This window comes from Leptodactylus fuscus, unplaced genomic scaffold, assembly GCF_031893055.1.
Source record: "Leptodactylus fuscus isolate aLepFus1 unplaced genomic scaffold, aLepFus1.hap2 HAP2_SCAFFOLD_1074, whole genome shotgun sequence".
Taxonomy (NCBI): domain Eukaryota; kingdom Metazoa; phylum Chordata; class Amphibia; order Anura; family Leptodactylidae; genus Leptodactylus; species Leptodactylus fuscus.
Genome location: NW_027439896.1, coordinates 1 through 25549, shown reverse-complemented (window position 1 = coordinate 25549; position 25549 = coordinate 1). Strand labels below are relative to the sequence as shown.

General features: G+C 42.9%; 24 non-coding genes and 2 pseudogenes across 24 annotated transcripts; all 26 read left to right on the top strand.

Moving 5' to 3' along the window:
- Window positions 1-60: 60 nt before the first annotated feature.
- Window positions 61-251, top strand: LOC142186581 (U2 spliceosomal RNA). The gene has a single exon (XR_012712155.1). It is a non-coding gene; the product is annotated as a U2 spliceosomal RNA (small nuclear RNA).
- A 609-nt stretch (window positions 252-860) lies between these two features.
- Window positions 861-1051, top strand: LOC142186580 (U2 spliceosomal RNA). The gene has a single exon (XR_012712154.1). It is a non-coding gene; the product is annotated as a U2 spliceosomal RNA (small nuclear RNA).
- Window positions 1052-1660: 609 nt separating this feature from the next.
- Window positions 1661-1851, top strand: LOC142186578 (U2 spliceosomal RNA). The gene has a single exon (XR_012712153.1). It is a non-coding gene; the product is annotated as a U2 spliceosomal RNA (small nuclear RNA).
- Window positions 1852-2460: 609 nt separating this feature from the next.
- On the top strand, window positions 2461-2651 carry LOC142186577 (U2 spliceosomal RNA). Its single transcript, XR_012712152.1, has one exon. It is a non-coding gene; the product is annotated as a U2 spliceosomal RNA (small nuclear RNA).
- A 609-nt stretch (window positions 2652-3260) lies between these two features.
- Window positions 3261-3451, top strand: LOC142186576 (U2 spliceosomal RNA). The gene has a single exon (XR_012712151.1). It is a non-coding gene; the product is annotated as a U2 spliceosomal RNA (small nuclear RNA).
- A 609-nt stretch (window positions 3452-4060) lies between these two features.
- LOC142186575 (U2 spliceosomal RNA) lies at window positions 4061-4251 on the top strand. Its single transcript, XR_012712150.1, has one exon. It is a non-coding gene; the product is annotated as a U2 spliceosomal RNA (small nuclear RNA).
- Window positions 4252-4860: 609 nt separating this feature from the next.
- LOC142186574 (U2 spliceosomal RNA) lies at window positions 4861-5051 on the top strand. The gene has a single exon (XR_012712149.1). It is a non-coding gene; the product is annotated as a U2 spliceosomal RNA (small nuclear RNA).
- A 609-nt stretch (window positions 5052-5660) lies between these two features.
- Window positions 5661-5851, top strand: LOC142186573 (U2 spliceosomal RNA). Its single transcript, XR_012712148.1, has one exon. It is a non-coding gene; the product is annotated as a U2 spliceosomal RNA (small nuclear RNA).
- A 609-nt stretch (window positions 5852-6460) lies between these two features.
- On the top strand, window positions 6461-6651 carry LOC142186572 (U2 spliceosomal RNA). The gene has a single exon (XR_012712147.1). It is a non-coding gene; the product is annotated as a U2 spliceosomal RNA (small nuclear RNA).
- Window positions 6652-7260: 609 nt separating this feature from the next.
- Window positions 7261-7451, top strand: LOC142186570 (U2 spliceosomal RNA). Its single transcript, XR_012712145.1, has one exon. It is a non-coding gene; the product is annotated as a U2 spliceosomal RNA (small nuclear RNA).
- A 609-nt stretch (window positions 7452-8060) lies between these two features.
- LOC142186569 (U2 spliceosomal RNA) lies at window positions 8061-8251 on the top strand. Its single transcript, XR_012712144.1, has one exon. It is a non-coding gene; the product is annotated as a U2 spliceosomal RNA (small nuclear RNA).
- Window positions 8252-8860: 609 nt separating this feature from the next.
- Window positions 8861-9051, top strand: LOC142186568 (U2 spliceosomal RNA). Its single transcript, XR_012712143.1, has one exon. It is a non-coding gene; the product is annotated as a U2 spliceosomal RNA (small nuclear RNA).
- Window positions 9052-9660: 609 nt separating this feature from the next.
- Window positions 9661-9851, top strand: LOC142186567 (U2 spliceosomal RNA). Its single transcript, XR_012712142.1, has one exon. It is a non-coding gene; the product is annotated as a U2 spliceosomal RNA (small nuclear RNA).
- Window positions 9852-15831: 5980 nt separating this feature from the next.
- Window positions 15832-16065, top strand: LOC142186604 (U2 spliceosomal RNA; annotated as a pseudogene).
- Window positions 16066-16674: 609 nt separating this feature from the next.
- On the top strand, window positions 16675-16865 carry LOC142186566 (U2 spliceosomal RNA). The gene has a single exon (XR_012712141.1). It is a non-coding gene; the product is annotated as a U2 spliceosomal RNA (small nuclear RNA).
- Window positions 16866-17475: 610 nt separating this feature from the next.
- On the top strand, window positions 17476-17666 carry LOC142186565 (U2 spliceosomal RNA). The gene has a single exon (XR_012712140.1). It is a non-coding gene; the product is annotated as a U2 spliceosomal RNA (small nuclear RNA).
- Window positions 17667-18276: 610 nt separating this feature from the next.
- Window positions 18277-18467, top strand: LOC142186564 (U2 spliceosomal RNA). Its single transcript, XR_012712139.1, has one exon. It is a non-coding gene; the product is annotated as a U2 spliceosomal RNA (small nuclear RNA).
- A 609-nt stretch (window positions 18468-19076) lies between these two features.
- On the top strand, window positions 19077-19267 carry LOC142186562 (U2 spliceosomal RNA). The gene has a single exon (XR_012712138.1). It is a non-coding gene; the product is annotated as a U2 spliceosomal RNA (small nuclear RNA).
- Window positions 19268-19876: 609 nt separating this feature from the next.
- LOC142186561 (U2 spliceosomal RNA) lies at window positions 19877-20067 on the top strand. Its single transcript, XR_012712137.1, has one exon. It is a non-coding gene; the product is annotated as a U2 spliceosomal RNA (small nuclear RNA).
- Window positions 20068-20676: 609 nt separating this feature from the next.
- LOC142186560 (U2 spliceosomal RNA) lies at window positions 20677-20867 on the top strand. Its single transcript, XR_012712136.1, has one exon. It is a non-coding gene; the product is annotated as a U2 spliceosomal RNA (small nuclear RNA).
- Window positions 20868-21476: 609 nt separating this feature from the next.
- Window positions 21477-21667, top strand: LOC142186606 (U2 spliceosomal RNA). The gene has a single exon (XR_012712176.1). It is a non-coding gene; the product is annotated as a U2 spliceosomal RNA (small nuclear RNA).
- A 609-nt stretch (window positions 21668-22276) lies between these two features.
- LOC142186596 (U2 spliceosomal RNA) lies at window positions 22277-22467 on the top strand. The gene has a single exon (XR_012712168.1). It is a non-coding gene; the product is annotated as a U2 spliceosomal RNA (small nuclear RNA).
- Window positions 22468-23080: 613 nt separating this feature from the next.
- On the top strand, window positions 23081-23271 carry LOC142186583 (U2 spliceosomal RNA). Its single transcript, XR_012712157.1, has one exon. It is a non-coding gene; the product is annotated as a U2 spliceosomal RNA (small nuclear RNA).
- A 609-nt stretch (window positions 23272-23880) lies between these two features.
- LOC142186571 (U2 spliceosomal RNA) lies at window positions 23881-24071 on the top strand. Its single transcript, XR_012712146.1, has one exon. It is a non-coding gene; the product is annotated as a U2 spliceosomal RNA (small nuclear RNA).
- A 611-nt stretch (window positions 24072-24682) lies between these two features.
- Window positions 24683-24873, top strand: LOC142186559 (U2 spliceosomal RNA). Its single transcript, XR_012712135.1, has one exon. It is a non-coding gene; the product is annotated as a U2 spliceosomal RNA (small nuclear RNA).
- A 611-nt stretch (window positions 24874-25484) lies between these two features.
- Window positions 25485-25549, top strand: LOC142186605 (U2 spliceosomal RNA; annotated as a pseudogene; the record flags this gene model as incomplete).

The following is a 25549-nucleotide window of genomic DNA, read 5'->3' as shown; positions in this document are numbered from 1 at the left end:
CACCTTGAGCGGTGCACAGTGAACACGGAAGGGCGCCAGAACAGGTGCCGAGCGCTTGCCATCGCTTCTCGGCCTTATGGCTAAGATCAAGTGTAGTATCTGTTCTTATCAGTTTAATATCTGATACGTCCCCTATCTGGGGACCATATATTAAATGGATTTTTAGAACAGGGAGCTGGAATCGGAGCTTGCTCTGTCCACTCCACGCATTGACCTGGTATTGCATTACTTCCAGGATCGGTGCACCCCTTTCCAATTCAGTTGAAAGAAAGAGACAGAGGACTGACCGACCAACAGAGAAGATTGCTGCACCTGGCAAGCTAGCAAAGAGAAAATTGACAGTTGGACGTGGCCTGATGCTGTGACTGACTCTACCTGAAAGGTACTTCATTAATTATTTTCTTTGATTGATTGATTGATTGATTGATTGCAAATGACATTACTGCTGCAAAGTGTCTGATTTGCTGCCATTTTATTCAATTTTAAATGCATTGAATTCTTTTAAAATTTTTGGGCATAAATTTATTTCTGAACTTGCACTTGACCGGACACTTGAATGGGTGTGGTCAAACGGTGGGAGTGGTTTATGCAGATTCGCAAAATTCGGCAAAATCCGCTGGCGTCACAAGATAACATTTGCACATGTCACTTTGCCTTGCACAAAAGTTTTTCTTTTCTTTTTTTTCACTTTTGGTGGCAGGTAGGGAAAACCTGCACAAGCTAATTGATTTCTACTTCATTAAGGGAAAGGAAAAAAAAACAAAAAAAAAACCAAAATAGGGCTGCAGCAGCATGGTGCACACCTTGAGCGGTGCACAGTGAACACGGAAGGGCGCCAGAACAGGTGCCGAGCGCTTGCCATCGCTTCTCGGCCTTATGGCTAAGATCAAGTGTAGTATCTGTTCTTATCAGTTTAATATCTGATACGTCCCCTATCTGGGGACCATATATTAAATGGATTTTTAGAACAGGGAGCTGGAATCGGAGCTTGCTCTGTCCACTCCACGCATTGACCTGGTATTGCATTACTTCCAGGATCGGTGCACCCCTTTCCAATTCAGTTGAAAGAAAGAGACAGAGGACTGACCGACCAACAGAGAAGATTGCTGCACCTGGCAAGCTAGCAAAGAGAAAATTGACAGTTGGACGTGGCCTGATGCTGTGACTGACTCTACCTGAAAGGTACTTCATTAATTATTTTCTTTGATTGATTGATTGATTGATTGATTGCAAATGACATTACTGCTGCAAAGTGTCTGATTTGCTGCCATTTTATTCAATTTTAAATGCATTGAATTCTTTTAAAATTTTTGGGCATAAATTTATTTCTGAACTTGCACTTGACCGGACACTTGAATGGGTGTGGTCAAACGGTGGGAGTGGTTTATGCAGATTCGCAAAATTCGGCAAAATCCGCTGGCGTCACAAGATAACATTTGCACATGTCACTTTGCCTTGCACAAAAGTTTTTCTTTTCTTTTTTTTCACTTTTGGTGGCAGGTAGGGAAAACCTGCACAAGCTAATTGATTTCTACTTCATTAAGGGAAAGGAAAAAAAAACAAAAAAAAAACCAAAATAGGGCTGCAGCAGCATGGTGCACACCTTGAGCGGTGCACAGTGAACACGGAAGGGCGCCAGAACAGGTGCCGAGCGCTTGCCATCGCTTCTCGGCCTTATGGCTAAGATCAAGTGTAGTATCTGTTCTTATCAGTTTAATATCTGATACGTCCCCTATCTGGGGACCATATATTAAATGGATTTTTAGAACAGGGAGCTGGAATCGGAGCTTGCTCTGTCCACTCCACGCATTGACCTGGTATTGCATTACTTCCAGGATCGGTGCACCCCTTTCCAATTCAGTTGAAAGAAAGAGACAGAGGACTGACCGACCAACAGAGAAGATTGCTGCACCTGGCAAGCTAGCAAAGAGAAAATTGACAGTTGGACGTGGCCTGATGCTGTGACTGACTCTACCTGAAAGGTACTTCATTAATTATTTTCTTTGATTGATTGATTGATTGATTGATTGCAAATGACATTACTGCTGCAAAGTGTCTGATTTGCTGCCATTTTATTCAATTTTAAATGCATTGAATTCTTTTAAAATTTTTGGGCATAAATTTATTTCTGAACTTGCACTTGACCGGACACTTGAATGGGTGTGGTCAAACGGTGGGAGTGGTTTATGCAGATTCGCAAAATTCGGCAAAATCCGCTGGCGTCACAAGATAACATTTGCACATGTCACTTTGCCTTGCACAAAAGTTTTTCTTTTCTTTTTTTTCACTTTTGGTGGCAGGTAGGGAAAACCTGCACAAGCTAATTGATTTCTACTTCATTAAGGGAAAGGAAAAAAAAACAAAAAAAAAACCAAAATAGGGCTGCAGCAGCATGGTGCACACCTTGAGCGGTGCACAGTGAACACGGAAGGGCGCCAGAACAGGTGCCGAGCGCTTGCCATCGCTTCTCGGCCTTATGGCTAAGATCAAGTGTAGTATCTGTTCTTATCAGTTTAATATCTGATACGTCCCCTATCTGGGGACCATATATTAAATGGATTTTTAGAACAGGGAGCTGGAATCGGAGCTTGCTCTGTCCACTCCACGCATTGACCTGGTATTGCATTACTTCCAGGATCGGTGCACCCCTTTCCAATTCAGTTGAAAGAAAGAGACAGAGGACTGACCGACCAACAGAGAAGATTGCTGCACCTGGCAAGCTAGCAAAGAGAAAATTGACAGTTGGACGTGGCCTGATGCTGTGACTGACTCTACCTGAAAGGTACTTCATTAATTATTTTCTTTGATTGATTGATTGATTGATTGATTGCAAATGACATTACTGCTGCAAAGTGTCTGATTTGCTGCCATTTTATTCAATTTTAAATGCATTGAATTCTTTTAAAATTTTTGGGCATAAATTTATTTCTGAACTTGCACTTGACCGGACACTTGAATGGGTGTGGTCAAACGGTGGGAGTGGTTTATGCAGATTCGCAAAATTCGGCAAAATCCGCTGGCGTCACAAGATAACATTTGCACATGTCACTTTGCCTTGCACAAAAGTTTTTCTTTTCTTTTTTTTCACTTTTGGTGGCAGGTAGGGAAAACCTGCACAAGCTAATTGATTTCTACTTCATTAAGGGAAAGGAAAAAAAAACAAAAAAAAAACCAAAATAGGGCTGCAGCAGCATGGTGCACACCTTGAGCGGTGCACAGTGAACACGGAAGGGCGCCAGAACAGGTGCCGAGCGCTTGCCATCGCTTCTCGGCCTTATGGCTAAGATCAAGTGTAGTATCTGTTCTTATCAGTTTAATATCTGATACGTCCCCTATCTGGGGACCATATATTAAATGGATTTTTAGAACAGGGAGCTGGAATCGGAGCTTGCTCTGTCCACTCCACGCATTGACCTGGTATTGCATTACTTCCAGGATCGGTGCACCCCTTTCCAATTCAGTTGAAAGAAAGAGACAGAGGACTGACCGACCAACAGAGAAGATTGCTGCACCTGGCAAGCTAGCAAAGAGAAAATTGACAGTTGGACGTGGCCTGATGCTGTGACTGACTCTACCTGAAAGGTACTTCATTAATTATTTTCTTTGATTGATTGATTGATTGATTGATTGCAAATGACATTACTGCTGCAAAGTGTCTGATTTGCTGCCATTTTATTCAATTTTAAATGCATTGAATTCTTTTAAAATTTTTGGGCATAAATTTATTTCTGAACTTGCACTTGACCGGACACTTGAATGGGTGTGGTCAAACGGTGGGAGTGGTTTATGCAGATTCGCAAAATTCGGCAAAATCCGCTGGCGTCACAAGATAACATTTGCACATGTCACTTTGCCTTGCACAAAAGTTTTTCTTTTCTTTTTTTTCACTTTTGGTGGCAGGTAGGGAAAACCTGCACAAGCTAATTGATTTCTACTTCATTAAGGGAAAGGAAAAAAAAACAAAAAAAAAACCAAAATAGGGCTGCAGCAGCATGGTGCACACCTTGAGCGGTGCACAGTGAACACGGAAGGGCGCCAGAACAGGTGCCGAGCGCTTGCCATCGCTTCTCGGCCTTATGGCTAAGATCAAGTGTAGTATCTGTTCTTATCAGTTTAATATCTGATACGTCCCCTATCTGGGGACCATATATTAAATGGATTTTTAGAACAGGGAGCTGGAATCGGAGCTTGCTCTGTCCACTCCACGCATTGACCTGGTATTGCATTACTTCCAGGATCGGTGCACCCCTTTCCAATTCAGTTGAAAGAAAGAGACAGAGGACTGACCGACCAACAGAGAAGATTGCTGCACCTGGCAAGCTAGCAAAGAGAAAATTGACAGTTGGACGTGGCCTGATGCTGTGACTGACTCTACCTGAAAGGTACTTCATTAATTATTTTCTTTGATTGATTGATTGATTGATTGATTGCAAATGACATTACTGCTGCAAAGTGTCTGATTTGCTGCCATTTTATTCAATTTTAAATGCATTGAATTCTTTTAAAATTTTTGGGCATAAATTTATTTCTGAACTTGCACTTGACCGGACACTTGAATGGGTGTGGTCAAACGGTGGGAGTGGTTTATGCAGATTCGCAAAATTCGGCAAAATCCGCTGGCGTCACAAGATAACATTTGCACATGTCACTTTGCCTTGCACAAAAGTTTTTCTTTTCTTTTTTTTCACTTTTGGTGGCAGGTAGGGAAAACCTGCACAAGCTAATTGATTTCTACTTCATTAAGGGAAAGGAAAAAAAAACAAAAAAAAAACCAAAATAGGGCTGCAGCAGCATGGTGCACACCTTGAGCGGTGCACAGTGAACACGGAAGGGCGCCAGAACAGGTGCCGAGCGCTTGCCATCGCTTCTCGGCCTTATGGCTAAGATCAAGTGTAGTATCTGTTCTTATCAGTTTAATATCTGATACGTCCCCTATCTGGGGACCATATATTAAATGGATTTTTAGAACAGGGAGCTGGAATCGGAGCTTGCTCTGTCCACTCCACGCATTGACCTGGTATTGCATTACTTCCAGGATCGGTGCACCCCTTTCCAATTCAGTTGAAAGAAAGAGACAGAGGACTGACCGACCAACAGAGAAGATTGCTGCACCTGGCAAGCTAGCAAAGAGAAAATTGACAGTTGGACGTGGCCTGATGCTGTGACTGACTCTACCTGAAAGGTACTTCATTAATTATTTTCTTTGATTGATTGATTGATTGATTGATTGCAAATGACATTACTGCTGCAAAGTGTCTGATTTGCTGCCATTTTATTCAATTTTAAATGCATTGAATTCTTTTAAAATTTTTGGGCATAAATTTATTTCTGAACTTGCACTTGACCGGACACTTGAATGGGTGTGGTCAAACGGTGGGAGTGGTTTATGCAGATTCGCAAAATTCGGCAAAATCCGCTGGCGTCACAAGATAACATTTGCACATGTCACTTTGCCTTGCACAAAAGTTTTTCTTTTCTTTTTTTTCACTTTTGGTGGCAGGTAGGGAAAACCTGCACAAGCTAATTGATTTCTACTTCATTAAGGGAAAGGAAAAAAAAACAAAAAAAAAACCAAAATAGGGCTGCAGCAGCATGGTGCACACCTTGAGCGGTGCACAGTGAACACGGAAGGGCGCCAGAACAGGTGCCGAGCGCTTGCCATCGCTTCTCGGCCTTATGGCTAAGATCAAGTGTAGTATCTGTTCTTATCAGTTTAATATCTGATACGTCCCCTATCTGGGGACCATATATTAAATGGATTTTTAGAACAGGGAGCTGGAATCGGAGCTTGCTCTGTCCACTCCACGCATTGACCTGGTATTGCATTACTTCCAGGATCGGTGCACCCCTTTCCAATTCAGTTGAAAGAAAGAGACAGAGGACTGACCGACCAACAGAGAAGATTGCTGCACCTGGCAAGCTAGCAAAGAGAAAATTGACAGTTGGACGTGGCCTGATGCTGTGACTGACTCTACCTGAAAGGTACTTCATTAATTATTTTCTTTGATTGATTGATTGATTGATTGATTGCAAATGACATTACTGCTGCAAAGTGTCTGATTTGCTGCCATTTTATTCAATTTTAAATGCATTGAATTCTTTTAAAATTTTTGGGCATAAATTTATTTCTGAACTTGCACTTGACCGGACACTTGAATGGGTGTGGTCAAACGGTGGGAGTGGTTTATGCAGATTCGCAAAATTCGGCAAAATCCGCTGGCGTCACAAGATAACATTTGCACATGTCACTTTGCCTTGCACAAAAGTTTTTCTTTTCTTTTTTTTCACTTTTGGTGGCAGGTAGGGAAAACCTGCACAAGCTAATTGATTTCTACTTCATTAAGGGAAAGGAAAAAAAAACAAAAAAAAAACCAAAATAGGGCTGCAGCAGCATGGTGCACACCTTGAGCGGTGCACAGTGAACACGGAAGGGCGCCAGAACAGGTGCCGAGCGCTTGCCATCGCTTCTCGGCCTTATGGCTAAGATCAAGTGTAGTATCTGTTCTTATCAGTTTAATATCTGATACGTCCCCTATCTGGGGACCATATATTAAATGGATTTTTAGAACAGGGAGCTGGAATCGGAGCTTGCTCTGTCCACTCCACGCATTGACCTGGTATTGCATTACTTCCAGGATCGGTGCACCCCTTTCCAATTCAGTTGAAAGAAAGAGACAGAGGACTGACCGACCAACAGAGAAGATTGCTGCACCTGGCAAGCTAGCAAAGAGAAAATTGACAGTTGGACGTGGCCTGATGCTGTGACTGACTCTACCTGAAAGGTACTTCATTAATTATTTTCTTTGATTGATTGATTGATTGATTGATTGCAAATGACATTACTGCTGCAAAGTGTCTGATTTGCTGCCATTTTATTCAATTTTAAATGCATTGAATTCTTTTAAAATTTTTGGGCATAAATTTATTTCTGAACTTGCACTTGACCGGACACTTGAATGGGTGTGGTCAAACGGTGGGAGTGGTTTATGCAGATTCGCAAAATTCGGCAAAATCCGCTGGCGTCACAAGATAACATTTGCACATGTCACTTTGCCTTGCACAAAAGTTTTTCTTTTCTTTTTTTTCACTTTTGGTGGCAGGTAGGGAAAACCTGCACAAGCTAATTGATTTCTACTTCATTAAGGGAAAGGAAAAAAAAACAAAAAAAAAACCAAAATAGGGCTGCAGCAGCATGGTGCACACCTTGAGCGGTGCACAGTGAACACGGAAGGGCGCCAGAACAGGTGCCGAGCGCTTGCCATCGCTTCTCGGCCTTATGGCTAAGATCAAGTGTAGTATCTGTTCTTATCAGTTTAATATCTGATACGTCCCCTATCTGGGGACCATATATTAAATGGATTTTTAGAACAGGGAGCTGGAATCGGAGCTTGCTCTGTCCACTCCACGCATTGACCTGGTATTGCATTACTTCCAGGATCGGTGCACCCCTTTCCAATTCAGTTGAAAGAAAGAGACAGAGGACTGACCGACCAACAGAGAAGATTGCTGCACCTGGCAAGCTAGCAAAGAGAAAATTGACAGTTGGACGTGGCCTGATGCTGTGACTGACTCTACCTGAAAGGTACTTCATTAATTATTTTCTTTGATTGATTGATTGATTGATTGATTGCAAATGACATTACTGCTGCAAAGTGTCTGATTTGCTGCCATTTTATTCAATTTTAAATGCATTGAATTCTTTTAAAATTTTTGGGCATAAATTTATTTCTGAACTTGCACTTGACCGGACACTTGAATGGGTGTGGTCAAACGGTGGGAGTGGTTTATGCAGATTCGCAAAATTCGGCAAAATCCGCTGGCGTCACAAGATAACATTTGCACATGTCACTTTGCCTTGCACAAAAGTTTTTCTTTTCTTTTTTTTCACTTTTGGTGGCAGGTAGGGAAAACCTGCACAAGCTAATTGATTTCTACTTCATTAAGGGAAAGGAAAAAAAAACAAAAAAAAAACCAAAATAGGGCTGCAGCAGCATGGTGCACACCTTGAGCGGTGCACAGTGAACACGGAAGGGCGCCAGAACAGGTGCCGAGCGCTTGCCATCGCTTCTCGGCCTTATGGCTAAGATCAAGTGTAGTATCTGTTCTTATCAGTTTAATATCTGATACGTCCCCTATCTGGGGACCATATATTAAATGGATTTTTAGAACAGGGAGCTGGAATCGGAGCTTGCTCTGTCCACTCCACGCATTGACCTGGTATTGCATTACTTCCAGGATCGGTGCACCCCTTTCCAATTCAGTTGAAAGAAAGAGACAGAGGACTGACCGACCAACAGAGAAGATTGCTGCACCTGGCAAGCTAGCAAAGAGAAAATTGACAGTTGGACGTGGCCTGATGCTGTGACTGACTCTACCTGAAAGGTACTTCATTAATTATTTTCTTTGATTGATTGATTGATTGATTGATTGCAAATGACATTACTGCTGCAAAGTGTCTGATTTGCTGCCATTTTATTCAATTTTAAATGCATTGAATTCTTTTAAAATTTTTGGGCATAAATTTATTTCTGAACTTGCACTTGACCGGACACTTGAATGGGTGTGGTCAAACGGTGGGAGTGGTTTATGCAGATTCGCAAAATTCGGCAAAATCCGCTGGCGTCACAAGATAACATTTGCACATGTCACTTTGCCTTGCACAAAAGTTTTTCTTTTCTTTTTTTTCACTTTTGGTGGCAGGTAGGGAAAACCTGCACAAGCTAATTGATTTCTACTTCATTAAGGGAAAGGAAAAAAAAACAAAAAAAAAACCAAAATAGGGCTGCAGCAGCATGGTGCACACCTTGAGCGGTGCACAGTGAACACGGAAGGGCGCCAGAACAGGTGCCGAGCGCTTGCCATCGCTTCTCGGCCTTATGGCTAAGATCAAGTGTAGTATCTGTTCTTATCAGTTTAATATCTGATACGTCCCCTATCTGGGGACCATATATTAAATGGATTTTTAGAACAGGGAGCTGGAATCGGAGCTTGCTCTGTCCACTCCACGCATTGACCTGGTATTGCATTACTTCCAGGATCGGTGCACCCCTTTCCAATTCAGTTGAAAGAAAGAGACAGAGGACTGACCGACCAACAGAGAAGATTGCTGCACCTGGCAAGCTAGCAAAGAGAAAATTGACAGTTGGACGTGGCCTGATGCTGTGACTGACTCTACCTGAAAGGTACTTCATTAATTATTTTCTTTGATTGATTGATTGATTGATTGATTGCAAATGACATTACTGCTGCAAAGTGTCTGATTTGCTGCCATTTTATTCAATTTTAAATGCATTGAATTCTTTTAAAATTTTTGGGCATAAATTTATTTCTGAACTTGCACTTGACCGGACACTTGAATGGGTGTGGTCAAACGGTGGGAGTGGTTTATGCAGATTCGCAAAATTCGGCAAAATCCGCTGGCGTCACAAGATAACATTTGCACATGTCACTTTGCCTTGCACAAAAGTTTTTCTTTTCTTTTTTTTCACTTTTGGTGGCAGGTAGGGAAAACCTGCACAAGCTAATTGATTTCTACTTCATTAAGGGAAAGGAAAAAAAAACAAAAAAAAAACCAAAATAGGGCTGCAGCAGCATGGTGCACACCTTGAGCGGTGCACAGTGAACACGGAAGGGCGCCAGAACAGGTGCCGAGCGCTTGCCATCGCTTCTCGGCCTTATGGCTAAGATCAAGTGTAGTATCTGTTCTTATCAGTTTAATATCTGATACGTCCCCTATCTGGGGACCATATATTAAATGGATTTTTAGAACAGGGAGCTGGAATCGGAGCTTGCTCTGTCCACTCCACGCATTGACCTGGTATTGCATTACTTCCAGGATCGGTGCACCCCTTTCCAATTCAGTTGAAAGAAAGAGACAGAGGACTGACCGACCAACAGAGAAGATTGCTGCACCTGGCAAGCTAGCAAAGAGAAAATTGACAGTTGGACGTGGCCTGATGCTGTGACTGACTCTACCTGAAAGGTACTTCATTAATTATTTTCTTTGATTGATTGATTGATTGATTGATTGCAAATGACATTACTGCTGCAAAGTGTCTGATTTGCTGCCATTTTATTCAATTTTAAATGCATTGAATTCTTTTAAAATTTTTGGGCATAAATTTATTTCTGAACTTGCACTTGACCGGACACTTGAATGGGTGTGGTCAAACGGTGGGAGTGGTTTATGCAGATTCGCAAAATTCGGCAAAATCCGCTGGCGTCACAAGATAACATTTGCACATGTCACTTTGCCTTGCACAAAAGTTTTTCTTTTCTTTTTTTTCACTTTTGGTGGCAGGTAGGGAAAACCTGCACAAGCTAATTGATTTCTACTTCATTAAGGGAAAGGAAAAAAAAACAAAAAAAAAACCAAAATAGGGCTGCAGCAGCATGGTGCACACCTTGAGCGGTGCACAGTGAACACGGAAGGGCGCCAGAACAGGTGCCGAGCGCTTGCCATCGCTTCTCGGCCTTCTGGCAAAGATCAAGTGATTTGTCTGCTCAGTGGCAAGTTATTTGGTCCAAACCAGTGCTACAGGTCCTCTTAGGTACCCTCCCCCTCGGCCTGGTGGGATCGTCCGGGTTCATTGCCCGGACTTCACCCACCTGCTGCTATAGGGGGGGAGGCTTAGTCCTGAGAGGAACGAGAATCGATCCCCCCAGCAGTTCTCTACTCGGCCCCTGGTCAGTAGAGGAACATTGCGAAAGACAAGCCTGCGATTTGCGGACAAGGTCTTTGTGAAACCGTCATACCAAGATGGCGGACTTAACCTACGTCCCAGAGTGGGCTAGGTTAAAGAACACGTTGAGAGTGTCCCTCAACTGTGGCGACAAGCGGAATAATGTAAAGTATGTGATCGAAGAGATTGTTGCGAAGCGAATCGGAACCCAGAAGGGCTGCCTTCTTGCGGTGCAAGACTATCCCAGGCGAGGGGATTACGATGTCACTTTTGCGGATAATGTGATATACAAGGCAGCCCTCAATAGGGTCAAAAAAATACATAAAGAGTTGGCAAAGGAGAACATTATTATAAAGAAACATCTTGACGATAAAGAGTTACTAACAGTTAAAATTTATTCGCCTTTTATTGCAGATCCTGAAGCTGATGCGTTCGTCAAGTATTTTTTTAATGACGTAGAGCCCAGAGGGAGAATCGTCAATGAATGCGGTGTCTGGACTTGTAAGCGCAAATACATGGTGGGAATACGCAAAGACGACTACGACAGACCGGTCTTGCCCCCAGCACGCTTCAGGCTCGGAACCGCGAATGGTGACCTCTTTTTTAATGGGATGCCGGACTTCTGCAGGAAGTGTGGCAAGTATGGGCACAAACCTGATAAATGCAACAGTAAGTGTAGGAACTGCGGCAGCCCCCACCACGATTTTAAAGGGTGCCCATTACCAAAAAAGTGCAATTTCTGTCAAAAGACTGACCATACCTACAGGGATTGTAAAATTCGTAGAGGCGCAGGTGATGAGGAGGAGCAGTTTGGAGGCTGTGAATTCGATGAGCGACCCTTCGAGGCCTCGGATCAGGAGGACAACGTATCCCTGGAGCCCACGTCAGGTGCTGAAGATCAAGATCCAGACGTAACACCGGATAAAGGTGACGAGACGGACATAGAGGCCGATGCGGGGATGGAGACTGGAGCGGACAAGGAGAGAGGGGCAGGGACGCTGGGAGAGGTCCCTGGAGGCTTTAAACCTGTGCTCTCTGCGGCAGAGAGGAGGCGACAAAAAAAGTCGCAAAAGGGTGCGGACAAGCTCGGTAGGACTGCGGGCAGGGCTGCGGGCAAGCACTCGAATGATGCGGATAAACGCCGCGACTGGGCGGACAAGCTTCTTTTGGTAGCGGAAAAGGAAAAACTAATAGGAGAGCGTCCAAAAAGGACCAAAAAGGGCGGGTCGAAAGACGAATCGGGGGGGAAGGCTCCCGAGGAGGTGGTGGTGCCAGCGGTGGCATCCACTTCTGGAGGAGCTGGAACCCCTGATGTGTCGGAAGAGCTGCCCTGCGGTCAGCCGCCTCCCGAGGAAGGCTCCCTGGTGAGCCTAGAGGAGGTGGTGGGCGTCCTGGACGTCCTCTCCGAAAATCTAGACCCTGGTGGGAGCGAGCCCGAGTTGAATGCCCAGTGGCAGTTGCCTCTTTCCCCTCTCTCCTTTAGCTCTCCTGGGAGCGAGCACTATTACCCCAACGTGATGGCCCGTGTGGGGGCCGTCTGCGGTCAGTTCTCCACGTCCCCGGACCCGAACCAGCTGTCATCGGCCCGCCCGGAGGAAGAATACGCCCCCGCCCCCGGGAGCGAAGAGTTGTGAGTACCCTGACGTGGGAAAAGATGCTAATATGAACTGTACGTTTGGATTTCTTCTTTGTCCCCTGAAATGGCCACTCGCATACAAGGGATCTCCCTGAACGTGCGTGGGATAAAGAGGAGAACCAGAAGAGTTGCTGTTTTTAATTATTTATCCTGCATCACCGCCTCAGTATACTTCCTGCAGGAGTGCGGCATCCCGCACCAGTCCAGCTACACACAATATCAGCTGGACTGGGTGCACGGACCATCAGTATGGTCCGGATCAAATGAAAACAGATCATCAGGGGTCGCCATTCTTTTAAAGGGAAATGTTTTAGTGGACTCTATTAGCGAGATTTTACCAGGACGCATTTTATTAGTTAAGACTTTTATTGACGGAACCAGATGGCAGTTTTTAAACTTCTATGCTTCCCCAGACAAGAATGAACGGGCGAGGATGTTGGAGATTTTACAGCTGCATATATCTACATCGGATCCACTTATCCTCGCCGGGGATTTTAACTGTGTCCTCAGAGGTGAGCGCCGGCTGTCTGTAAGTACAAGTAGGAACTATGATAGAACTTCTGGTATTTTAAAAAACATGGTAACGGACATGAGATTGAAAGACGCTTACAAGCTATGTAATAGCAACATGCCAGAGACAGCCGGCGCCACATGGAGTAATGCCACCTGTAGCTCCCGCATTGATTTTATCTTTTGCTCTGAGGACACGCTGCCATCTAGGTGTGATGTTTTAACTAATGTTTTATCTGACCATAACGCGCTCCATTTTACTGTTGATTTTAATGTCAATAGGTTTTATGGTCATAAGTCCTGGCGTTTTAACATTTCCCTTTTAGAGGATCCACAGGTCTTGGAGGATTTTAAAAAGTTTTATGCCGCACGCAGACGGGTAAGGCACCCCAGGGCTCCCATCAGCAAATGGTGGGAGGGTTTTAAAAAACAGGTACGTGCTTTTTTTATTCGCCTGGGGAAGCGTAAAGCCGATGAGAAAAAGAAAATTTACAATGATCTGAATACCCGTCTGCAGACCTTGTACAGACTGAGAACACATGGGGTGGAGGTGGGAAATGAAATTTTAACCTTAAAAGAAGAAATACGTAAATACCTGGAGCAGAAAGGTAAGGACATAATTTATAAGGCTAAAGTAAAACACGCAGAACACAATGAAACCTGCTCCAGGTATTTTTTTAAAAAGGCGGCAAGTAAAAGAGTGATAATGGAATGTGTTAATGGGGAGACAGCTGTACAGGGTATTTTAAACCAAGTACATGATTTTTATTCTTCCCTTTTTAGTGCCAGACCTGTGGATCGGTATTTTATGGAGGACTCACTGAAGGAGGTAACGGCTGTTTTAACCCCTGCCTCCCAGCAGTTTTTATCCCGTCCCATTACAGAGCAGGAGGTTTTAGAGACAATTAAAAGTTTTAAAGCAGGTAAAGTGCCTGGGCCGGACGGTATCCCCTGGGAGTTTTATATCCGATTTTACGATGTTTTAAAAGAGGATCTACTTCTTTTAATGTCGGATGTTTTTAATTCTAAGACGATGCCTCCGTCCTGGGGCAAGGGTGAAGTCTCCCTTATTTACAAGAAGGGAGACAGGGCAGATCTCAAAAACTGGCGGCCCATCACCCTTTTAAATACCGACTATAAAATTTTAGCTAAGTTATGCGCAAACCGTTTTAAAACTGTAATACACGAAGTTATACATCCGAACCAGGTCTGCGCGGTCCCGGGGCGGAGTGTGTGGGACACCCTGGTTTTAATCAGAGATATTATAGAACATACGAAAGAGCGGAAAAGCAAGTTGGCAATACTATCTCTTGACTTTGAAAAAGCTTTTGACAGGGTGTCCCACTTTTATTTGTTTAAAGTTTTAGAAAAGATGGGGATACCAGATGGCTTTTTATCGTCTCTTAAAATGTTTTATAAAGACTGCACCAGCCGTATTTTAGTAAATGGTTTTAAGACACGGGAAGTATTTTTAAATTCAGGGGTTAAACAGGGGTGTCCCTTGTCCCCACTGCTTTTCATATGTTCCCTCGAACCGTTTTTATGCTCCATACGCTACGATAAAGTCATCAGAGGTGTCCCCCTCCCCGGTGGAGGGGGGCTAGAGGCAAAAGCAGTGGGGTACATGGATGACGTGGCAATCTTCTGCAGGGACACCCCTTCCATACATCGTACCATTAAACAACTGGATTTTTATTGCTGTGCCTCCGGCTTCAAAGTTAATTTAAATAAAAGCAGTATTTTAAATGTCGGAGGCATGGATTTTATCGATGTTCCCGTGTCTACCTCTGATGCAGTTACCATTTTAGGTGTCTCCTTCAGTGAGTCCAATGACGGTCTTAACAGTTGGAATGCAGTGGCTGATAAGGTTAATAAAAAATTTTGTATGTGGAACCTGCGGAAGCTGACAATGGAGGGGAAGGTTTTAATTCTTAAAATGGTAATTTTACCTATTCTTTTATATTTAAGCATTGTCTTCCCTCCCCCTACAGAGCTTTTAAAGAAAATCAACAAGTCGTGTTTTACTTTCTTCTGGGGGTCTCGCGCTGAAAAGTTAAAGAGAGAGGTGGTGGTAAGGGGGAAAAAGAGGGGAGGGAAGGACTTCCCCGACATTCCCAGGTTCCTTTTTATCAAGCACTTTTGTTTTGGTTTTAACACACTTTTTAAAGACAATTTTTTATCGTATTTTATGCGCTATAACTTAGGTTTTTTTATGAAGCGTTTTAAATGGTTCGAAATAGTCTTAACCTCGCCGTACGCTTTTAAACTGCCTAGGTATTATTTAATATACGATAAAGTTATTAGTCTTTTTAACCTTCAAACGAAAAGTGTAAGTGAATTAAAAGATAGCAAAAAATTGATAAAAGCAATAAGGGAGAAGGAGATAACGTGCACAGTTAGCAATTTTAACGAGCAAAAAAGTCTTACTGTGTGGCATTTTATTAACGGTCCTTTCCTTTTTAATTCTCAGAAAGACCTGGCCTGGAGCAGCGTCCATGGGTGCCTTCCATGCCGTGCTTTCCAATACCGGAGGGGCTACGCGAGGTCCGCCGCCTGTCCGAGGGGCTGCCGCGCCGACGAAAGCGTTCAACATCTGCTTTGGGACTGTTCCTTCGCTCAAGTTATCTGGAATAAAGTTGCACCATTGCTAAGGAAGGTGGCGGACCTCAGAGGACTTGACAAAGACGCTATTCTATATGGACTTTACCGTAGCCCCTCCAGGGAGCAACACATCATGGCATGGAAGGCCATTAACTGTGTGAAGGACGCTCTCTGGAAGGCCAGGAACGTTTTAATATTTAAAAAGGACCTTTTATCTCCGGAGGACGTTTTAAGCATTGCTTTTAGCCAGCTATATTTGTATTATCTTTTAGACAAGAAAGCCAAATCACCGATTTTAAAACAATGGTTTCAGAGTGAATGGAATTCTTGTATTTAAATCAGCCACTGCATTGCCATTTTATGGTTTTTAACTTGTTTTTAAACTCTATGTACCTGTTATATATTGTCTTTTGAATCTATGTAATATGTAAAATGTTTAATAAAAATCCCCCATGTGTGGGGAAGTGATTCAAAAAAAAAAAATCTGTTCTTATCAGTTTAATATCTGATACGTCCCCTATCTGGGGACCATATATTAAATGGATTTTTAGAACAGGGAGCTGGAATCGGAGCTTGCTCTGTCCACTCCACGCATTGACCTGGTATTGCATTACTTCCAGGATCGGTGCACCCCTTTCCAATTCAGTTGAAAGAAAGAGACAGAGGACTGACCGACCAACAGAGAAGATTGCTGCACCTGGCAAGCTAGCAAAGAGAAAATTGACAGTTGGACGTGGCCTGATGCTGTGACTGACTCTACCTGAAAGGTACTTCATTAATTATTTTCTTTGATTGATTGATTGATTGATTGATTGCAAATGACATTACTGCTGCAAAGTGTCTGATTTGCTGCCATTTTATTCAATTTTAAATGCATTGAATTCTTTTAAAATTTTTGGGCATAAATTTATTTCTGAACTTGCACTTGACCGGACACTTGAATGGGTGTGGTCAAACGGTGGGAGTGGTTTATGCAGATTCGCAAAATTCGGCAAAATCCGCTGGCGTCACAAGATAACATTTGCACATGTCACTTTGCCTTGCACAAAAGTTTTTCTTTTCTTTTTTTTCACTTTTGGTGGCAGGTAGGGAAAACCTGCACAAGCTAATTGATTTCTACTTCATTAAGGGAAAGGAAAAAAAAACAAAAAAAAAACCAAAATAGGGCTGCAGCAGCATGGTGCACACCTTGAGCGGTGCACAGTGAACACGGAAGGGCGCCAGAACAGGTGCCGAGCGCTTGCCATCGCTTCTCGGCCTTATGGCTAAGATCAAGTGTAGTATCTGTTCTTATCAGTTTAATATCTGATACGTCCCCTATCTGGGGACCATATATTAAATGGATTTTTAGAACAGGGAGCTGGAATCGGAGCTTGCTCTGTCCACTCCACGCATTGACCTGGTATTGCATTACTTCCAGGATCGGTGCACCCCTTTCCAATTCAGTTGAAAGAAAGAGACAGAGGACTGACCGACCAACAGAGAAGATTGCTGCACCTGGCAAGCTAGCAAAGAGAAAATTGACAGTTGGACGTGGCCTGATGCTGTGACTGACTCTACCTGAAAGGTACTTCATTAATTATTTTCTTTGATTGATTGATTGATTGATTGATTGCAAATGACATTACTGCTGCAAAGTGTCTGATTTGCTGCCATTTTATTCAATTTTAAATGCATTGAATTCTTTTAAAATTTTTGGGCATAAATTTATTTCTGAACTTGCACTTGACCGGACACTTGAATGGGTGTGGTCAAACGGTGGGAGTGGTTTATGCAGATTCGCAAAATTCGGCAAAATCCGCTGGCGTCACAAGATAACATTTGCACATGTCACTTTGCCTTGCACAAAAGTTTTTCTTTTCTTTTTTTTCACTTTTGGTGGCAGGTAGGGAAAACCTGCACAAGCTAATTGATTTCTACTTCATTAAGGGAAAGGAAAAAAAAAACAAAAAAAAAACCAAAATAGGGCTGCAGCAGCATGGTGCACACCTTGAGCGGTGCACAGTGAACACGGAAGGGCGCCAGAACAGGTGCCGAGCGCTTGCCATCGCTTCTCGGCCTTATGGCTAAGATCAAGTGTAGTATCTGTTCTTATCAGTTTAATATCTGATACGTCCCCTATCTGGGGACCATATATTAAATGGATTTTTAGAACAGGGAGCTGGAATCGGAGCTTGCTCTGTCCACTCCACGCATTGACCTGGTATTGCATTACTTCCAGGATCGGTGCACCCCTTTCCAATTCAGTTGAAAGAAAGAGACAGAGGACTGACCGACCAACAGAGAAGATTGCTGCACCTGGCAAGCTAGCAAAGAGAAAATTGACAGTTGGACGTGGCCTGATGCTGTGACTGACTCTACCTGAAAGGTACTTCATTAATTATTTTCTTTGATTGATTGATTGATTGATTGATTGCAAATGACATTACTGCTGCAAAGTGTCTGATTTGCTGCCATTTTATTCAATTTTAAATGCATTGAATTCTTTTAAAATTTTTGGGCATAAATTTATTTCTGAACTTGCACTTGACCGGACACTTGAATGGGTGTGGTCAAACGGTGGGAGTGGTTTATGCAGATTCGCAAAATTCGGCAAAATCCGCTGGCGTCACAAGATAACATTTGCACATGTCACTTTGCCTTGCACAAAAGTTTTTCTTTTCTTTTTTTTCACTTTTGGTGGCAGGTAGGGAAAACCTGCACAAGCTAATTGATTTCTACTTCATTAAGGGAAAGGAAAAAAAAAACAAAAAAAAAACCAAAATAGGGCTGCAGCAGCATGGTGCACACCTTGAGCGGTGCACAGTGAACACGGAAGGGCGCCAGAACAGGTGCCGAGCGCTTGCCATCGCTTCTCGGCCTTATGGCTAAGATCAAGTGTAGTATCTGTTCTTATCAGTTTAATATCTGATACGTCCCCTATCTGGGGACCATATATTAAATGGATTTTTAGAACAGGGAGCTGGAATCGGAGCTTGCTCTGTCCACTCCACGCATTGACCTGGTATTGCATTACTTCCAGGATCGGTGCACCCCTTTCCAATTCAGTTGAAAGAAAGAGACAGAGGACTGACCGACCAACAGAGAAGATTGCTGCACCTGGCAAGCTAGCAAAGAGAAAATTGACAGTTGGACGTGGCCTGATGCTGTGACTGACTCTACCTGAAAGGTACTTCATTAATTATTTTCTTTGATTGATTGATTGATTGATTGATTGCAAATGACATTACTGCTGCAAAGTGTCTGATTTGCTGCCATTTTATTCAATTTTAAATGCATTGAATTCTTTTAAAATTTTTGGGCATAAATTTATTTCTGAACTTGCACTTGACCGGACACTTGAATGGGTGTGGTCAAACGGTGGGAGTGGTTTATGCAGATTCGCAAAATTCGGCAAAATCCGCTGGCGTCACAAGATAACATTTGCACATGTCACTTTGCCTTGCACAAAAGTTTTTCTTTTCTTTTTTTTCACTTTTGGTGGCAGGTAGGGAAAACCTGCACAAGCTAATTGATTTCTACTTCATTAAGGGAAAGGAAAAAAAAACAAAAAAAAAACCAAAATAGGGCTGCAGCAGCATGGTGCACACCTTGAGCGGTGCACAGTGAACACGGAAGGGCGCCAGAACAGGTGCCGAGCGCTTGCCATCGCTTCTCGGCCTTATGGCTAAGATCAAGTGTAGTATCTGTTCTTATCAGTTTAATATCTGATACGTCCCCTATCTGGGGACCATATATTAAATGGATTTTTAGAACAGGGAGCTGGAATCGGAGCTTGCTCTGTCCACTCCACGCATTGACCTGGTATTGCATTACTTCCAGGATCGGTGCACCCCTTTCCAATTCAGTTGAAAGAAAGAGACAGAGGACTGACCGACCAACAGAGAAGATTGCTGCACCTGGCAAGCTAGCAAAGAGAAAATTGACAGTTGGACGTGGCCTGATGCTGTGACTGACTCTACCTGAAAGGTACTTCATTAATTATTTTCTTTGATTGATTGATTGATTGATTGATTGCAAATGACATTACTGCTGCAAAGTGTCTGATTTGCTGCCATTTTATTCAATTTTAAATGCATTGAATTCTTTTAAAATTTTTGGGCATAAATTTATTTCTGAACTTGCACTTGACCGGACACTTGAATGGGTGTGGTCAAACGGTGGGAGTGGTTTATGCAGATTCGCAAAATTCGGCAAAATCCGCTGGCGTCACAAGATAACATTTGCACATGTCACTTTGCCTTGCACAAAAGTTTTTCTTTTCTTTTTTTTCACTTTTGGTGGCAGGTAGGGAAAACCTGCACAAGCTAATTGATTTCTACTTCATTAAGGGAAAGGAAAAAAAAACAAAAAAAAAACCAAAATAGGGCTGCAGCAGCATGGTGCACACCTTGAGCGGTGCACAGTGAACACGGAAGGGCGCCAGAACAGGTGCCGAGCGCTTGCCATCGCTTCTCGGCCTTATGGCTAAGATCAAGTGTAGTATCTGTTCTTATCAGTTTAATATCTGATACGTCCCCTATCTGGGGACCATATATTAAATGGATTTTTAGAACAGGGAGCTGGAATCGGAGCTTGCTCTGTCCACTCCACGCATTGACCTGGTATTGCATTACTTCCAGGATCGGTGCACCCCTTTCCAATTCAGTTGAAAGAAAGAGACAGAGGACTGACCGACCAACAGAGAAGATTGCTGCACCTGGCAAGCTAGCAAAGAGAAAATTGACAGTTGGACGTGGCCTGATGCTGTGACTGACTCTACCTGAAAGGTACTTCATTAATTATTTTCTTTGATTGATTGATTGATTGATTGATTGCAAATGACATTACTGCTGCAAAGTGTCTGATTTGCTGCCATTTTATTCAATTTTAAATGCATTGAATTCTTTTAAAATTTTTGGGCATAAATTTATTTCTGAACTTGCACTTGACCGGACACTTGAATGGGTGTGGTCAAACGGTGGGAGTGGTTTATGCAGATTCGCAAAATTCGGCAAAATCCGCTGGCGTCACAAGATAACATTTGCACATGTCACTTTGCCTTGCACAAAAGTTTTTCTTTTCTTTTTTTTCACTTTTGGTGGCAGGTAGGGAAAACCTGCACAAGCTAATTGATTTCTACTTCATTAAGGGAAAGGAAAAAAAAACAAAAAAAAAACCAAAATAGGGCTGCAGCAGCATGGTGCACACCTTGAGCGGTGCACAGTGAACACGGAAGGGCGCCAGAACAGGTGCCGAGCGCTTGCCATCGCTTCTCGGCCTTATGGCTAAGATCAAGTGTAGTATCTGTTCTTATCAGTTTAATATCTGATACGTCCCCTATCTGGGGACCATATATTAAATGGATTTTTAGAACAGGGAGCTGGAATCGGAGCTTGCTCTGTCCACTCCACGCATTGACCTGGTATTGCATTACTTCCAGGATCGGTGCACCCCTTTCCAATTCAGTTGAAAGAAAGAGACAGAGGACTGACCGACCAACAGAGAAGATTGCTGCACCTGGCAAGCTAGCAAAGAGAAAATTGACAGTTGGACGTGGCCTGATGCTGTGACTGACTCTACCTGAAAGGTACTTCATTAATTATTTTCTTTGATTGATTGATTGATTGATTGATTGCAAATGACATTACTGCTGCAAAGTGTCTGATTTGCTGCCATTTTATTCAATTTTAAATGCATTGAATTCTTTTAAAATTTTTGGGCATAAATTTATTTCTGAACTTGCACTTGACCGGACACTTGAATGGGTGTGGTCAAACGGTGGGAGTGGTTTATGCAGATTCGCAAAATTCGGCAAAATCCGCTGGCGTCACAAGATAACATTTGCACATGTCACTTTGCCTTGCACAAAAGTTTTTCTTTTCTTTTTTTTCACTTTTGGTGGCAGGTAGGGAAAACCTGCACAAGCTAATTGATTTCTACTTCATTAAGGGAAAGGAAAAAAAAACAAAAAAAAAACCAAAATAGGGCTGCAGCAGCATGGTGCACACCTTGAGCGGTGCACAGTGAACACGGAAGGGCGCCAGAACAGGTGCCGAGCGCTTGCCATCGCTTCTCGGCCTTATGGCTAAGATCAAGTGTAGTATCTGTTCTTATCAGTTTAATATCTGATACGTCCCCTATCTGGGGACCATATATTAAATGGATTTTTAGAACAGGGAGCTGGAATCGGAGCTTGCTCTGTCCACTCCACGCATTGACCTGGTATTGCATTACTTCCAGGATCGGTGCACCCCTTTCCAATTCAGTTGAAAGAAAGAGACAGAGGACTGACCGACCAACAGAGAAGATTGCTGCACCTGGCAAGCTAGCAAAGAGAAAATTGACAGTTGGACGTGGCCTGATGCTGTGACTGACTCTACCTGAAAGGTACTTCATTAATTATTTTCTTTGATTGATTGATTGATTGATTGATTGCAAATGACATTACTGCTGCAAAGTGTCTGATTTGCTGCCATTTTATTCAATTTTAAATGCATTGAATTCTTTTAAAATTTTTGGGCATAAATTTATTTCTGAACTTGCACTTGACCGGACACTTGAATGGGTGTGGTCAAACGGTGGGAGTGGTTTATGCAGATTCGCAAAATTCGGCAAAATCCGCTGGCGTCACAAGATAACATTTGCACATGTCACTTTGCCTTGCACAAAAGTTTTTCTTTTCTTTTTTTTCACTTTTGGTGGCAGGTAGGGAAAACCTGCACAAGCTAATTGATTTCTACTTCATTAAGGGAAAGGAAAAAAAAACAAAAAAAAAACCAAAATAGGGCTGCAGCAGCATGGTGCACACCTTGAGCGGTGCACAGTGAACACGGAAGGGCGCCAGAACAGGTGCCGAGCGCTTGCCATCGCTTCTCGGCCTTATGGCTAAGATCAAGTGTAGTATCTGTTCTTATCAGTTTAATATCTGATACGTCCCCTATCTGGGGACCATATATTAAATGGATTTTTAGAACAGGGAGCTGGAATCGGAGCTTGCTCTGTCCACTCCACGCATTGACCTGGTATTGCATTACTTCCAGGATCGGTGCACCCCTTTCCAATTCAGTTGAAAGAAAGAGACAGAGGACTGACCGACCAACAGAGAAGATTGCTGCACCTGGCAAGCTAGCAAAGAGAAAATTGACAGTTGGACGTGGCCTGATGCTGTGACTGACTCTACCTGAAAGGTACTTCATTAATTATTTTCTTTGATTGATTGATTGATTGATTGATTGATTGCAAATGACATTACTGCTGCAAAGTGTCTGATTTGCTGCCATTTTATTCAATTTTAAATGCATTGAATTCTTTTAAAATTTTTGGGCATAAATTTATTTCTGAACTTGCACTTGACCGGACACTTGAATGGGTGTGGTCAAACGGTGGGAGTGGTTTATGCAGATTCGCAAAATTCGGCAAAATCCGCTGGCGTCACAAGATAACATTTGCACATGTCACTTTGCCTTGCACAAAAGTTTTTCTTTTCTTTTTTTTCACTTTTGGTGGCAGGTAGGGAAAACCTGCACAAGCTAATTGATTTCTACTTCATTAAGGGAAAGGAAAAAAAAACAAAAAAAAAACCAAAATAGGGCTGCAGCAGCATGGTGCACACCTTGAGCGGTGCACAGTGAACACGGAAGGGCGCCAGAACAGGTGCCGAGCGCTTGCCATCGCTTCTCGGCCTTATGGCTAAGATCAAGTGTAGTATCTGTTCTTATCAGTTTAATATCTGATACGTCCCCTATCTGGGGACCATATATTAAATGGATTTTTAGAACAGGGAGCTGGAATCGGAGCTTGCTCTGTCCACTCCACGCATTGACCTGGTATTGCATTACTTCCAGGATCGGTGCACCCCTTTCCAATTCAGTTGAAAGAAAGAGACAGAGGACTGACCGACCAACAGAGAAGATTGCTGCACCTGGCAAGCTAGCAAAGAGAAAAATTGACAGTTGGACGTGGCCTGATGCTGTGACTGACTCTACCTGAAAGGTACTTCATTAATTATTTTCTTTGATTGATTGATTGATTGATTGATTGCAAATGACATTACTGCTGCAAAGTGTCTGATTTGCTGCCATTTTATTCAATTTTAAATGCATTGAATTCTTTTAAAATTTTTGGGCATAAATTTATTTCTGAACTTGCACTTGACCGGACACTTGAATGGGTGTGGTCAAACGGTGGGAGTGGTTTATGCAGATTCGCAAAATTCGGCAAAATCCGCTGGCGTCACAAGATAACATTTGCACATGTCACTTTGCCTTGCACAAAAGTTTTTCTTTCTTTTTTTTCACTTTTGGTGGCAGGTAGGGAAAACCTGCACAAGCTAATTGATTTCTACTTCATTAAGGGAAAGGAAAAAAAAACAAAAAAAAAACCAAAATAGGGCTGCAGCAGCATGGTGCACACCTTGAGCGGTGCACAGTGAACACGGAAGGGCGCCAGAACAGGTGCCGAGCGCTTGCCATCGCTTCTCGGCCTTATGGCTAAGATCAAGTGTAGTATCTGTTCTTATCAGTTTAATATCTGATACGTCCCCTATCTGGGGACCATATATTAAATGGATTTTTAGAACAGGGAGCTGGAATCGGAGCTTGCTCTGTCCACTCCACGCATTGACCTGGTATTGCATTACTTCCAGGATCGGTGCACCCCTTTCCAATTCAGTTGAAAGAAAGAGACAGAGGACTGACCGACCAACAGAGAAGATTGCTGCACCTGGCAAGCTAGCAAAGAGAAAATTGACAGTTGGACGTGGCCTGATGCTGTGACTGACTCTACCTGAAAGGTACTTCATTAATTATTTTCTTGATTGATTGATTGATTGATTGATTGCAAATGACATTACTGCTGCAAAGTGTCTGATTTGCTGCCATTTTATTCAATTTTAAATGCATTGAATTCTTTTAAAATTTTTGGGCATAAATTTATTTCTGAACTTGCACTTGACCGGACACTTGAATGGGTGTGGTCAAACGGTGGGAGTGGTTTATGCAGATTCGCAAAAATTCGGCAAAATCCCGCTGGCGTCACAAGATAACATTTGCACATGTCACTTTGCCTTGCACAAAAGTTTTTCTTTTCTTTTTTTTCACTTTTGGTGGCAGGTAGGGAAAACCTGCACAAGCTAATTGATTTCTACTTCATTAAGGGAAAGGAAAAAAAAAACAAAAAAAAAACCAAAATAGGGCTGCAGCAGCATGGTGCACAACTTGAGCGGTGCACAGTGAACACGGAAGGGCGCCAGAACAGGTGCCGAGCGCTTGCCATCGCTTCTCGGCCTTATGGCTAAGATCAAGTGTAGTATCTGTTCTTATCAGTTTAATATCTGATACGTCCCCTATCTGGGGACCATATATTAAATGGATTTTTAGAACAGGGAGCTGGAATCGGAGCTTGCTCTGTCCACTCCACGCATTGACCTGGTATTGCATTACTTCCAGGATCGGTGCACCCCTTTCCAATTCAGTTGAAAGAAAGAGACAGAGGACTGACCGACCAACAGAGAAGATTGCTGCACCTGGCAAGCTAGCAAAGAGAAAATTGACAGTTGGACGTGGCCTGATGCTGTGACTGACTCTACCTGAAAGGTACTTCATTAATTATTTTCTTTGATTGATTGATTGATTGATTGATTGCAAATGACATTACTGCTGCAAAGTGTCTGATTTGCTGCCATTTTATTCAATTTTAAATGCATTGAATTCTTTTAAAATTTTTGGGCATAAATTTATTTCTGAACTTGCACTTGACCGGACACTTGAATGGGTGTGGTCAAACGGTGGGAGTGGTTTATGCAGATTCGCAAAATTCGGCAAAATCCGCTGGCGTCACAAGATAACATTTGCACATGTCACTTTGCCTTGCACAAAAGTTTTTCTTTTCTTTTTTTTCACTTTTGGTGGCAGGTAGGGAAAACCTGCACAAGCTAATTGATTTCTACTTCATTAAGGGAAAGGAAAAAAAAACAAAAAAAAAAAACCAAAATAGGGCTGCAGCAGCATGGTGCACACCTTGAGCGGTGCACAGTGAACACGGAAGGGCGCCAGAACAGGTGCCGAGCGCTTGCCATCGCTTCTCGGCCTTATGGCTAAGATCAAGTGTAGTATCTGTTCTTATCAGTTTAATATCTGAA